This window comes from Vicia villosa, unplaced genomic scaffold (assembly GCF_029867415.1).
Source record: "Vicia villosa cultivar HV-30 ecotype Madison, WI unplaced genomic scaffold, Vvil1.0 ctg.003888F_1_1, whole genome shotgun sequence".
Taxonomy (NCBI): domain Eukaryota; kingdom Viridiplantae; phylum Streptophyta; class Magnoliopsida; order Fabales; family Fabaceae; genus Vicia; species Vicia villosa.
In genome coordinates this window covers 29,429-44,142 of record NW_026706328.1, presented here as the reverse complement: position 1 = coordinate 44,142, position 14,714 = coordinate 29,429, and positions in this window count along the sequence as shown.

The window sequence follows — 14,714 nt, the reverse complement described above, 5'->3', positions numbered from 1 at the left end:
ATGTTGTGTTAATTGATGATTAAAGTCTTTTGAAATTGAAGGAAAATTGCATCCCAAAATGCAACAGAAATTAAAATTTTCCTTTAGTGATCCTTACGATTGGGCATGATCAGTGATAGAAATCGTTACCTCTTGTGGCAATTGAAACCTTTGATGCCGAATCGAAGGAGCGATCACGAGCGTTGATGAAGAACAACGCCTCTACTTAGTCCACACGAACATATCCCTTCAGTCTCAGTGCTAGCTGTTCCGAATGAAGGCTTTGAGTGAGAGAGAAGAAAATACGTCTAGGGTTTCTCAAACCGAATTTTTATCAAGTGAAATGCTTCAGCACAAGGGTTCTATTTATAGCCAAATTAAGGATGCAAGCTAAAAGCCAAATGTGGGCTGCAAGCTAAAAGCCCAATTAAGGTTGCAAGCTAAAAGCCCAATTAAGCCACATATCACTTAAATGTGTGGTATCTTACAACATTCCGAGTTCACTTAAGTATACCGTCCTTACGGTGACCCTGTAGGTTTTTGCGACGTTGGCAGTTATATTAAATCACACATTTAACATAATAAACAGTGATCGATATCTAGCAACACATCACTATTACCCAAGTCACGAAAATGTCATGTGATCTGACAAAAACCTTTACGTGATAATGCTTGTGTGTACAATTACCCTTTTGCCCTTATGTCTATATTGAACACAAGGCATAGACCATGTCACCCTTGTCTAGTTCAATATTGGGCCCTTAGACATTTATCCTATTATGCAGGATGGGAAAATTCCATCTAGGTCACTCATGTCCCTCAACATGTTTTTTAAAGTACCCATCAATTGTATTTATGATCATCCAATTACGAACAACGTTTGATCAGTAATAAAGCACTTGACTCTACATCTAGAATCCATAGTGGTTTCAGGTCGAAGGGTGGTATACACCCTTTATCACCATGAGAATATGTTATGGAGTTTTGCATAACATTCTATTTAGTATTCTCATAGCGGGTCAATCCAGTATAAATATTACTCCTAATATTTATATCTATGTCAAGACTTGATAACTCCTTATCCATGATCCAAGAGATGTGATCATCAGTCTATCTTCATAATAGTCTTGATGCTTTAATATTATCCTGCTTCACAATAAAGCTCGACTATGGATACTTTGAGAATAGTTTCCTTATGTTTAATGGGATCTCAAGATTAAGTCACACTTAACATTTCATTAAACAGACTAACTATTCTAGGGACTTTATTATTTTTGAAAAACAAACATAATTGTAGTACGGTGGGAGAACTGACTATTTATTTTGCAAACAATGTAGCGGTGAGCAAGAGTCGCCACCGACTTTTATTTTGTCCAATTTAGGAAAGGCATAAAAGTACAGGAAATACCTTTTGAGAAAAAGAGTTCGGGGGGTAAGTTATGAAAAGGGAAGGTGTTAGCACCCTTTTCATCCGTAGTTATCTACGTGCTCTTAGTTTGCTTAGCTCGTTTTGTTTTGTCTGAAAAGCTTGAAAAATCAAGTGTGTGTATGTGTTTTGAGAAACAGTTTGATTTGAAGATGTTTGGAAAGACAATGTTGAAAAACAGGATGTGAAAAGCATTTTTATGTTGAGCAAGCAAACTGAAGGCTACTTACCCTATGTTTGGTCGTTCCTATACTTCCGACTTTCATTTAAGGGATAAGACTAACCACACCATTTGTGGGTAGGTAGTCTTATCTATTGGACGTGTTCGGGACAATCGAAGGGTCATCGGATGGTCATAGAAGGCAACGTGTAAAGACGTCTTAGCATTCAAAGGGACAATCATCGTTTTATCGCAGACAACTCGAAAGGACTGTGATGACGTTAATCGGAGGCAACCTTGCTAAGACATCCCTATGTTCGAGGGACTTGACCATTATTCGAAGGCCACAGAAGAGGGGAAACCCTAGAGGTGAGTGTGTGAGCAATAAAAGGGTGTGTTAATTTCAGTTATATTATCTTGAGGTTAGTGAACTAACGATTGATTTTAAGTCTTATCATACAATCATATTAAGACATACACCTAAGCAGTTATAAGGGGCATAAAGTAAAAGCAGAAATTAAATCCTAATTACTATTGCATCAAAAAGGATTTGCGACCTACACATGATTTCTAAAATTTAAAATAAAGTAGTAAGCGATCATGCATGCGACAATCACAGAGGTTTGGAGAGGGAGAAAGAAAATCGCGAAGAAGTTACGAGAAATTATATCTTTCGGAAGTTTAAGTGAAAGCCTAATTTTTAATTGATTATTAACTAAAACTAAACTAACCTAATTTTTAAATAATTATTCTTATTAAACTTTAATTAAATTAATCCTAATTCCAAATTAACCTAATTCTAAATTAATTAAATTAATTAAATTAAACCTAATTATATATAATTATCTAAATAACTTAAACTAAATAAATCTTAAAAACAAGTTAATTAAAGAAAAATATTTTTGGTTATTTTTATGATTAAAGTGGTGATTAAATTAATTACTAACCTAACAAAAATAGTTATGAAAAATAAATTAAGTTTGAAAACAAAAAAACCTAATTCTAGTTCTAATTATTGGTGATTTTTAATTGGTTAGAAAATAAATTAAAAGTTAATTAGTAAGAAAAAATGGAAAAGAAATTAAAAACAAACAACAAAGAAGGTTGATGGGATCTGGTGTGATGTTCTCTTGAAGGTGTACCATGGGCATGCTTCATGACCATTCAGATCCAGTTTGGGCGGAGATCTTATGAAGGAGGTGCGAGGGCGCATGATAGTGGAGTGCATGTCATACATACTGGATCTGCAAGGGATTAAGTGATAAAAATAAACATGCGCAGGCATGGCTCGAACCCTGGACTTTTAGGTCTCAAAATCTCCCCTTTCCCCAACTGAGCTATGCATTTAAATTGTTATTAAATCTACAACCAAACAATAAATATTAAAGGCAGTAATATATTGGAATTCAAACGAAAAAGTCAAAGTGGGCCCCCTGGTTCTTGCGTAAGCTAATGGGTGTGGGAGAGAGAGGGCAGATTTATTGACCAGCCAATGAGAATGAAACAGCACGCGGTCAAAGGTCTAATGCCTAGTCATCATCTTCAACCTTAGGCCCTGCGGAAATTGCTACGCTTTTTCCTGCGGATTTTTCCACGCGTTCTTCTTCACCCCCCTTGCAATTTGAAACCTGCAAAGAACAACTTCAAACAAGCAAAAGAAATGCCCAGATTTACTTAAAATTATCCCCTGGTTACGAATATGTTCTTCTTTTTCCACGAAATCCCCTACAAGTATGAAAACGAAGAACAACTTCGCTTAGGCCCTAGTAATGGTGAAACTCGATTCACACGCAAAACCTTGGAACCAACGGCCCAGATTTTCCCTAATACACGTTAGAAACTCAAATATATAATTAGTTAGGATTAAAACATAATAAAATATGAGAAATCGAAAACTACATGTGTATGAATATGATGATCATAATGGGGACGTTTCAAACAGCATGGGGTCGAGTCACAGATGCAGCCCTACCTTACTTTACCTTAGGAATGATTTAGAATGATTTGTTGGCTTCGAGAACGGCCGGAAAACAAACTTTCACGGGCCCTTGTTTTAGGAAATTTTTTGTGAGTTTTTGGAGTGCTTTTGGAGGCAGGGTTCGTGGCCTTGGAGTCTGAAGTTGTTGTATATATATTGAATATTAGATTAGGTCATGAATTATGAAAAGAAATCATTTGAATCAAGCATTTGATGATGATGAAATTTGATTTGGAATTCGCATACAAACTTTCCATTTTTGCACCCAATCTATTTTATGCACTTTTCTCACGATTCCTTGGCCATTGGGTTGTTTTTGGATTGATCACAATATTTGGAGAATGATTCATATGATCTTTCATTATTTAATTGTGATTTTTTCTTATTTAAATTGAATTTAAAGGAATAAATTCAAAGCTAAATGAAATAAAAATCATAAAATAAATAAAAAATGATTTATGGGCCTCCCACAAGCTTAAAATCACGTGAGAAACTCAACATTATAGGCTCATTACTCAAAAGTTCCAAATTCACCAATTAAGGTTTCATTTTTTTCTTTTCAAATTTCCCAACTTCTGACAGTCATAACTCTCTCAATTTTCATCATATGAAGGTGTTCTAGTACTTTTTGGAAAGCTCAAGATGTCCTCTACAAGCCACTTTGGAACATATTTTGCATTTAAGCATTTTATCTTGATGATATTGCTCCTGACAAAAAATAGCTTCTTGCGAGCTTCTAGAAGGACCTGTAATGTTTTGGCCCATATCTCTCAAATGGTGCATTTCTTGGTCTTGGTCCCAGCATAAAAGTTGTAGATAATTGAATTTCCTTGAGAATGAGCTCTAGTTGGGGAATTTCTGAGAAAGTATGAGAGACTTATGGCCAGTTAAAGTTTGGTTGACTTTCTTCCAGAAACCCTAATTTAGTAACTTGATCTTTTGTTGATTTCTGAGCCTTCCTTGATGAATCATGATCAAACCTTTACTAAATGATGAATATGACTTCAAAATATTGATGTTGACCAAAAATCAGGAGTTTTGACTATAATTTGACCATAGTTGACTTTTAGGTCAAATTGGTCGACTGTTGACCATTTGAGCAGTTGAATGAGCAATCTTATGAGTCAGAGCTTGAAAATTGGCATGAGGATACTTTGAAGCATATGGGAAGCCATGAATTCCACCCGGGGTTTAGAGGTCCCGTTTTCCTTGATTAAATCCAAACCCTAATTTTGGTCCTCATTGCATAGGAGGAGAGTGAACATGCTTGCAATTTAGAGACTGTATGAGCCTGTGGAGACTACCTGAGCCAAACAATATTGAAATATAGTGGGCAAATATTGGGGTATGACAGCTGCCCCTGTTCAATCTTCTTAAACCTGAAGAGGTAGATTGGCTTGTTTACCTATCGTGATATGAAGGTGGAAGAGGATTGAACACTAGAATACCCAGAAATTTGCGCTTGCTGGTGCAGGAAGTGATGTTGGAGATGGGCTTAAAGATGCCATCTATTTGTTGAAGGAGTGTTGTCAGAGATGGGCTTAAGGATGCCATCCAGATGCCTGACAAGATGCTTGTCTAAAGCAGATGCTTTTCTGCCTTGGATCATATGCATTGATTGTATTTGAAGGAGAGATTCATCAAAATGAAGTAATGTCTTACATAAGACAACCTGGAGAGGTTCCTGAATAGGGTAGATCAATGACTGATGTAAAAAAGATTAAGATTTAAACAAAGCTCGGGAAGTATTATCTTAGAGAAGACCGACTAAAAAGCTCCTTGAAAGGGCAAGAGATGTCTTAGAAAAGATTGGATAAATATGTTAAAGAATATTGCCTAAAAATTAGAGATATGTCTTGGAGAAAACTACCTAGAAAGGCTCCTAGCAAGGATATGATATGTCTTAAACAAGACTACCTAGAAAGGCTCCTAGAAAGGGTATGAAAACGTCTTAAACAAGACTACCTGGAAAGGTTCCTAGAAAGGATATGATACGTCTTAAACAAGACTGACCTATAAAGGCTCATAGAAAGGATATGATACGTCTTAAACAAGACTGACCTAGAAAGGCTCCTAGAAAGGATATGATACGTCTTAAACAAGACTGACCTAGAAAGGCTCCTAGAAAGGATACGAAATGTCTTAGAAAAGAATACCTAGAAAGGTCCCTAGAAAGGATAAGAAATGTCTTAGAAAAGACTACCTAGAAAGGCTCCTAGAAAGGATGATAAACGTCTTAGAGAAGACTACCTAGACAGGTTATGAAGCGCCTTAGACAAGGCTACCTGGAAAGGTTCCTAGAAAGGATGTGGAGCGTCTTAGAAAAGATTACCTAGAAAGGTTATGAAACGTCTTAGACAAGACTAACTGGAAAGGTTCCTAGAAATTATGAGAAGTTCTTTGATTGCTTCTGACTTATCTTTGAAGAAAGACCCGGAACGAAGCATCAGAATTGTATTTGTGTCTTGAATGAGTGTCAAAATCGAATCTTTGATACGATCGTCTTTGCACTGTACTTGGATTATAATATTCTTTTGATTGTAAAGTGACCTGAAAAGGCGAAATTAGTTTTATGCAATGTCATGATGCATGTATTGAGATTCTCGAAATAAACAAGAGTATTGTATGTTATGCATGTATTTATGAATGATGCCAGGATGGACTATAAATTCGAAGCAGATTAATAGCTCTTGTATAGCAACTGCTGGTTTAGAAAATAAATCTCTGTACACTGCTGGAGATGATGACAAGGGTATTGAGAATTCCTGTCTTTCGTTCAAGGATACCCGACTGTGGATTTTTTATTTTTGTTTAGGGATGAGAGCAACTTGGGTGATCTGACCCTGATGTATCCTGGGGACAAGAGAGAAGAATAATCTTCTGTTGTATTATCTGACCAGATTTCTGAGCGTCAGCTTAAATGGAAATAGCGAGTTTGAATAAACCATGCTAGAGAAGAAGATTGTGTCAGAGAACCGGCAATGTCAGAGGTATAAACTCCGTTGGGGAACCAAGTCTATGTTGGGAAGAGATCATTTGAAGATAACTTCTTAAGGATTCCTATGTGGGAATATATTGTGAAAACTGCTCTGTAGGGAAGATTCCCAGAGATTTCAACTTTTCATTGCCCCATGTCTTTGAGTACTTGCTGTTGGAAAACATTTTTAACCATACATGTGTTAGAACAAGAATTGTTCTGATCAAATTATCTTAGTTTTGATGATAACAATGTATATGAATTTTGCTTAAGATAATGTGGTACTCTAATCCAATGCAATTTCCTTTTCAGGAAATATATAAAGAGTATGCACAAATCAGCGCTCAGAAGCTTTGACTCTGAAGGTTCAACATGCAACATCAGAACATGGTCTGGCAAGACATCAGAAGATGGTCAAGCAGAATCAGAACATGGTCTATGGAAGCATCAGAAGGACTGGAGTTCAGAAGCAGAAGCACTGAAGTAATGGTATCACGCTCATAAGCACTTCAAGGTCAGAAGATCAGAAGATGCTTATGCACCAAGCTGTTTGTACTCTGATGATATTCAAACGTTGTATCTACAAAAGATCAATCAGAATCAAGTACAAGATAGCAGGCTACGCTGACTGACAAAAGGAACGTTAGAAGCTATTAACGGCAACGTCAGTAGTCACAGCAAAAGCAAGGCTCGAGGTAGTTGACAAAAGTGTGAAACATTAAATGCAATGCTGTACGGAATACGCAAAGCATTAAATTCTCCCAACGGTCATCTTCTCATGCGCCTATAAAATGAAGTTCTAAAGAGAAGCAAAGGTGAACGAAACTGCATACAACTCTTAACAAAAACTTTGCTGAAACGCTGTTCATTTTGAAAGCTCTCAAACTTCATCTTCAACCTCACTTATTGCTGTTGTAATAATATAGTGAGAGTAAGCTTTAAACTGTAAGAGAAATATCACAGTTGTGATTATCGCTTTTAAGAAGCATTGTAATACTCTTAGAATTTGTTTACATTAAGTTGTAAAGGACTAGAGTGATCAGTTAGATCAGAAGACTCTAGAAAAGTTTTAGAGGGTATCTAAGCAGATTGTTCCTAGAGTGATCAGGTTGTGATCAGAAGACTCTAGAAGACTTAGCAGTGTCTAAGTGGAAAACCATTGTAATCTCGTGTGATTAGTGGATTAAATCCTCAGTTGAGGTAAATCACCTGATAAGGGTGGACTGGAGTAGTTTAGTTAACAACGAACCAGGATAAAAATAATTGTGCAAGTTGTTTTTATTTTACAAGTTTTGATACTACACTTATTCAAACCCCCCTTTCTAAGTGTTTTTCTATCCTTTAATTGGCATCAGAGCGCCGGTTCTAAGGTGCAAGCACTTAACCGTGTTTAGAAAAGATTCAGGAAGAGAAAAACGCTTCAGTAAAAGATGGCTGGTGAAATTCCAACAAACACACCTACATCTACATCTGGCTCTGCTGAGCAATACAATGGAAATGGTAACAATGGTTATACTAGACCACCAGTGTTTGATGGTGGAAACTTTGAATACTGGAAAGATAAACTTGAAAGTTACTTTCTTGGTCTAGATGCTGATCTATGGGATCTTCTGTTGGATGGTTACACACATCCAGTTAAAGCCAGTGGTGTGAGGCTCACAAGAAAAGAAATGACTGATGAGCAAAAGAAGGAATTCAAAAATCATCACAAGTGCAGGTCTGTTTTGCTGAATGCTATCTCTCATGCTGAGTATGAGAAGATATCTAACAGGGAAACTGCCCATGACATATATGAGTCTTTGAAAATGACTCATGAGGGAAATGCTCAAGTCAAGGAAACCAAAGCTCTTGCGCTAATCCAGAAGTATGAAGCCTTCAAGATGGAGGATGATGAAGACATTGAAAAGATGTTTTCAAGATTTCAAACTCTAACTGCTGGATTAAGAGTTCTGGACAAAGGCTACACCAAGGCTGATCATGTGAAGAAGATCATCAGAAGCTTGCCCAGAAGATGGGGCCCAATGGTGACTGCATTCAAGATAGCAAAGAATCTGAATGAAGTCTCTTTGGAAGAGCTGATCAGCGCCTTGAGGAGTAATGAGATTGAGCTTGACGCCAATGAACCTCAGAAGAAAGGTAAGTCTGTTGCATTAAAATCTAATTATAAAAAATGCACTAACGCTTTTCAGGCTGAAGAAGTAGATTCTGAAGAATCAGAATCAGAAGAAGAAGAAGATGAACTGTCCATGATTTCCAGAAGAGTTAACCAACTCTGGAAAAGCAAGCAGAGGAAGTTCAAGAGCTTCAGAAGCTCAAAGAAGCCTGAAAGAGGAGAATCTTCTGGAGGCAGAAGATTTGACAAGAAGAAGGTCATGTGCTACGAATGCAATGAGCCTGGACACTACAAAAATGAGTGCCCAAAACTTCAGAAGGAAAATCCCAAGAAGAAGTCTCATAAGAAGAAAGGTCTTATGGCAACATGGGATGAGTCAGAAGATGAATCAGACTCTAAAGATGAGCAAGAAAATATTGCACTGATGGCCACTGTCAATGATGGATCAGAATCTACGTTAGAATCAGATTCTGAAGAGGTATTTTCTGAACTAACTAGAGATGAGTTAGTTTCCAGTTTAACAGAGCTTCTTGAACTAAAAGCTCATCTTAGTATCAAATACAAAAAGCTGAAAAAGCAATTTGAATTTGAAACTAAGAAGCTTGAGTTGGAAAATTCTGAATTAAAAGAAAAAGTTTTAAAATTATCCAACAACATTGGATCTTCTTCTGATTCAGAAAAGTTCACTCCTAGTCTAAACCATATTCTGAAAGAATATGATTTAAGCTTCAGGAAGTTTCTATCAAGAAGTATTGGCAGAAGTCAGCTAGCTTCTATGATATATGCTGTTTCTGGAAACAAGAGAGTTGGCATTGGTTTTGAGGGTGAAACCCCATACAAACTTGAACCTGTAGATGATATGAAAATCACATACAAGCCATTGTATGATCAGTTCAAGTATGGCCACTCACATGATATTAGGCACACATCACATGCTCAAAGCTTTCACATAACACACACCAAGAAGCATGTGACACAACCTAAGAAATATCATGGAGCTCAGAATAAGAATTATCATGCTGTTCCTCCTATTGCTTATAATGCTAAACCCAAGTTCAATCAGAACTTGAGGAAAACTAACAAGAAAGGACCCAAGAAAATGTGGGTACCTAAGGAAAAGATTATTCCTATTGCAGATATCCTTGGCTGCAAAGAAGACAAAGCACAACATGTCATGGTACCTGGACTCTAGATGCTCGCGACACATGACAGGAAGAAGGTTTATGTTCCAAGACCTGGTGCTTAAATCTGGTGGAGAAGTCAAGTTTGGAGGAGATCAAAAGGGCAAGATAATTGGCTCTGGAACTATAAAGTCTGGTAACTCTCCTTCCATAACAAATGTACTTCTTGTAGAAGGATTAACACATAACTTATTATCCATAAGTCAATTAAGTGACAATGGTTATGATATAATCTTCAACCAAAAGTCTTGCAAGGCTGTAAGTCAGAAGGATGGCTCAATCCTATTTACAGGCAAGAGGAAGAACAACATTTATAAGAAAGATCTTCAAGATCTCAAGAATCAGAAGATAACTTGTCTTATGTCTGTTTCTGAAGAGCAGTGGGTCTGGCATAGAAGATTAGGTCATGCTAGTTTGAGAAAGATTTCTCAGATTAACAAACTAAATCTTGTCAGAGGACTCCCTAATCTGAAATATAAATCAGATGCTCTTTGTGAAGCATGTCAGAAGGGCAAGTTCTCCAAACCTGCATTCAAGTCTAAGAATGTTGTGTCTACCTCAAGGCCGTTAGAACTCATGCACATTGATCTGTTTGGCCCAGTCAAAACAACATCTGTCAGAGGGAAGAAATATGGATTAGTCATCGTTGATGATTATAGCCGCTGGACATGGATTAAGTTCTTAAAACACAAGGATGAGTCTCATTCAGTGTTCTTTGATTTCTGCACTCAGATCCAATCTGAGAAAGAGTGCAAAATCATAAAGGTTAGAAGTGATCATGGTGGTGAATTTGAGAACAAATTCTTTGAGGAGTTCTTCAAATAAAATGGCATTGCCCATGATTTCTCTTGTCCTAGAACTCCACAGCAAAATGGAGTTGTAGAGCGAAAGAATAGGACTCTACAAGAAATGGCCAGAACCATGATCAATGAAACCAATATGGCTAAGCATTTCTGGGCAGAAGCAATAAACACTGCATGTTACATTCAGAATAGAATCTCTATCAGACCTATTCTAAATAAGACTCCTTATGAATTGTGGAAGAACAGAAAGCCCAACATTTCATATTTCCATCCTTTTGGATGTGTATGTTTTATTCTGAATACTAAAGATCATCTTGGTAAGTTTGATTCTAAAGCACAAAAGTGTTTCCTTCTTGGATATTCTGAACGCTCAAAAGGCTACAGAGTATACAATACTGAAACATTGGTTGTAGAAGAATCAATCAATATCAGGTTTGATGATAAGCTTGGTCTTGAAAAGCCAAAGCAGTTTGAGAATTTTGCAGATTTTGATATTGATATAGCAGAAGCAGTAGAACCAAGAAGCAAAGGATCAGAAGCAGAACTTCTCAGAAGTAAAGAATCTGAAGATCAAGTTGCAGCTTCTTTGGAGAATCTAAGCATTTCTGAAGAACCAACTGTCAGAAGATCTTCCAGACTCACTTCTGCTCATTCAGAAGATGTCATTCTTGGAAAGAAGAATGATCCTATCAGAACAAGAGCATTCCTTAAGAACAATGCAGAATGTCAATTAGGTCTTGTGTCTTTGATCGAGCCAACTTCTGTTGATCAAGCTCTAGAAGATCCAGACTGGATAATTGCTATGCAAGAAGAACTTAATCAGTTTACAAGGAATGATGTATGGGATCTTGTTTCTAGACCAAAAGGATTCAATATCATTGGTACAAAATGGGTCTTCAGAAACAAGCTGAGTGAGAAAGGAGAAGTGGTAAGAAACAAAGCCAGACTGGTTGCTCAGGGTTACAGTCAGCAAGAAGGGATTGACTCTACAGAAACCTTTGCACTAGTGGCCAGGTTAGAATCTATTCGTCTGTTAATTTCTTTTGCCACTCAACATAACATAACTCTTTATCAGATGGATGTTAAGAGTGCCTTCTTAAATGGTTATATAGATGAAGAAGTCTATGTCCACCAACCTCCTGGTTTTGAAGACTCCATGTCTCCAAATCATGTTTTTAAATTAAAGAAATCATTGTACGGATTGAAACAAGTTCTTAGAGCTTGGTATGAACGTTTAAGTTCTTTCCTTCTGGAAAATGGTTTCACTAGAGGAAAAGTGGACACTACTCTCTTTTGTAAAACCTTTAAAAAGGATATTTTAATATGTCAAATATATGTAGATGATATTATCTTTGGAACATCTAATGCTACACTTGGAAAGGAGTTTGCTGAGTCTATGCAGGCTGAGTTTGAGATGAGCATGATGGGAGAACTCAAGTACTTCCTTGGGATACAAATCAATCAAACATCAGAAGGAACATATGTTCATCAAACCAAGTATGTGAAAGAACTTCTGAAGAAGTTTAATCTTTCTGACTGCAAAGAAGCAAAAACTCCCATGCATCCAACGTGCATTCTAGGTAAGGATGAGGTAAGTAAGAAGGTAGATCAGAAGTTATACAGAGGTATGATTGGATCTCTGTTATATTTGACTGCTTCTAGACCTGAAATACTATTCAGTGTTTGTTTGTGTGCTAGATTCCAATCAGACCCTAGAGAATCTCACTTAACTGCTGTTAAGAGAATTCTGAGGTATCTGAAAGGTACTACTAATGTTGGTTTAGTCTACAGAAAATCTAAAGAATACAACTTAGTAGGATTCTGTGATGCTGACTATGCTGGGGATAAAATTGAAAGAAAGAGTACTTCTGGAAGTTGTCAATTTCTTGGAAGTCATCTGATCTCCTGGTACAGCAAGAAGCAAGCTACCATTGCTCTCTCAACAACAAAAGCAGAATATGTTGCTGCTGCTGGTTGTAGCACACAAATGCTCTGGATGAAGAGTCAGCTAGAAGATTATCAGATATATGAGAGTAACATTCCTATCTTCTGTGATAATACTTCTGCTATATGTTTATCTAAAAATCCTATATTACATTCAAAAGCTAAACATATTGAGATCAAACATCATTTCATAAGGGACTATGTCCAGAAGGGTGTTCTCTCTTTAAACTTTGTGGATACAGACCATCAATGGGCTGATATCTTTACAAAACCCCTGGCTGAAGATAGATTTAAATTAATTCTGAAAAATATTAGTATGGATTTATGTTCATAATGAGAAGATGAGAAGATCTTACGTATGGTTATATTCTGAAAAATGATTGGATTAGTCTTTTATAAGAAGTTCTGATTTTAATCAATTAGAAGTAATGATCCCGTTATTACTAACGTTTCATTGTCTAAGTTGATTCAGAGTCTCTTTAAAAGTAAAACAGGTGTAACTGGCTTTCCAGATGGTAAACACGTGTTCACTATTTTTGGACAAGCATGCGTGCAGTTGAGGTGATGCCGCCCTAGGTAACTGTGCTAATCACTTCATTTGTCATAAGTCTCTTTCCTCATGTCACGTAACATTAAATGCCATTCATCATTTCAGTTTATTTCTTTTTCATTTTATATTCTTCAAATGTTTCATTTCCCTCTTTTTATTTCTCTCTCTCTTTGCATTCATTGTCATCTTTGTTTGCTCCCTCTCTCTCTCTCTCTCTCTCTCATTATATGCATTTCGCATAAACCCTAGTTTATTCATCTTCAACCTAGCATTCACCATGAATCCGTCTTCAAGTTCCTCTCAACAAGCATTCAACAGACAAGAGGCTACTCCACTGAAAACTTGCTCCATTCCTCCATCAGAAATGGATGTGCTGTGTGAGTCTCCGGTGGACTTTGAAAACTTGGGTGCATATGGTTTCAGATTTGATGCTAAGACTATGGAACAAGGATGGTCGAACAACTTAAAGAGATTGGTTGGACCAATCTATCCAGCCCTTGTGAAAGATTTCTGGGCACATGCAACCGTTACTCCAACCGCTATTCTCTCCTTCGTGCTAGGGCATGAAGTTATAATAACTGAAGACTTAATCAGAAAGCTGTACAACCTTGAAGATAAACAGGGTGTTACTGGTCCTATTGCTGGAAGGGTTAATTGGTCCTAGATTGAGAGACAAATCTCTTGTGTCAACGGGCTTGAGGCTAACTTTTCTAGTACTTTAAAGCCTTTCTATCTGGTTTGGGCTGCGATCATTATGGGATCTCTTCACCATAGAAGAAAGTCATTCTCCTCCACCTTCATGAATCCTGACCAGAAGTACACTCTCTTCTGCATCGGGCAAAGGATTGAACTCAACATCTCCAACATTCTCTTTGAAAATCTGAAGTTGGCTGTTGAAGAATCAAGGGATGAAGAGCGTGTGAAGTATCCTCAACTTCAAAGGAATACTATTCCTTTCAGCAGAATGATCTCAGACATTCTGATTGAAAGTGATCTGATGAATTCTCCGAAGACTTGTGGGCCGTCTGACTTCTTTAGAGTCATCCAAGGTGTTATCTTCAATGGTCTTGACTTGGTGAGAATGGAACTGGTCCCGGAGATAGTTTCCGTTCCTTCTGGTTTCTCTGATGGTCCTCTCAGAAGAATTCCTGTTGAAGGCTTCTCAACCTTGTTTCAAGCTGAACTGGTCAAAACTGTTAAGCATTTTCTGGAAGCTTCTGTGAGAAACTCCTCTTCTATTGATCCTGCATGGATACGTGGAAGAGTGCTTCCTTCTCAAGCTGTCCTCAAGAAGGAGGATAAGAAGAAGCGTGAAAAGAGGCTTAAGAGAAAGGCTGCTCAAGAAGCTGCTGAGAGAGAACTCAGGCAGAAGGTCACTTATGACCCTTTTAAAGTCAATGCTTTTGAAGCAAGGCGAACTGGCAATTTCTCCAGGCAGGAATACATTCCACCCTCCTCAGAATCTCCATCATCCTTACAACTTCCTCCTTCTGAACATCAAACCTCCACCACCACTCAAAATATCCCTCATTCACCACCAAATACACAAACACCTACTCTGTTTACATCCCGACCAAATGACCTGCAAACACCATCCTCCTCT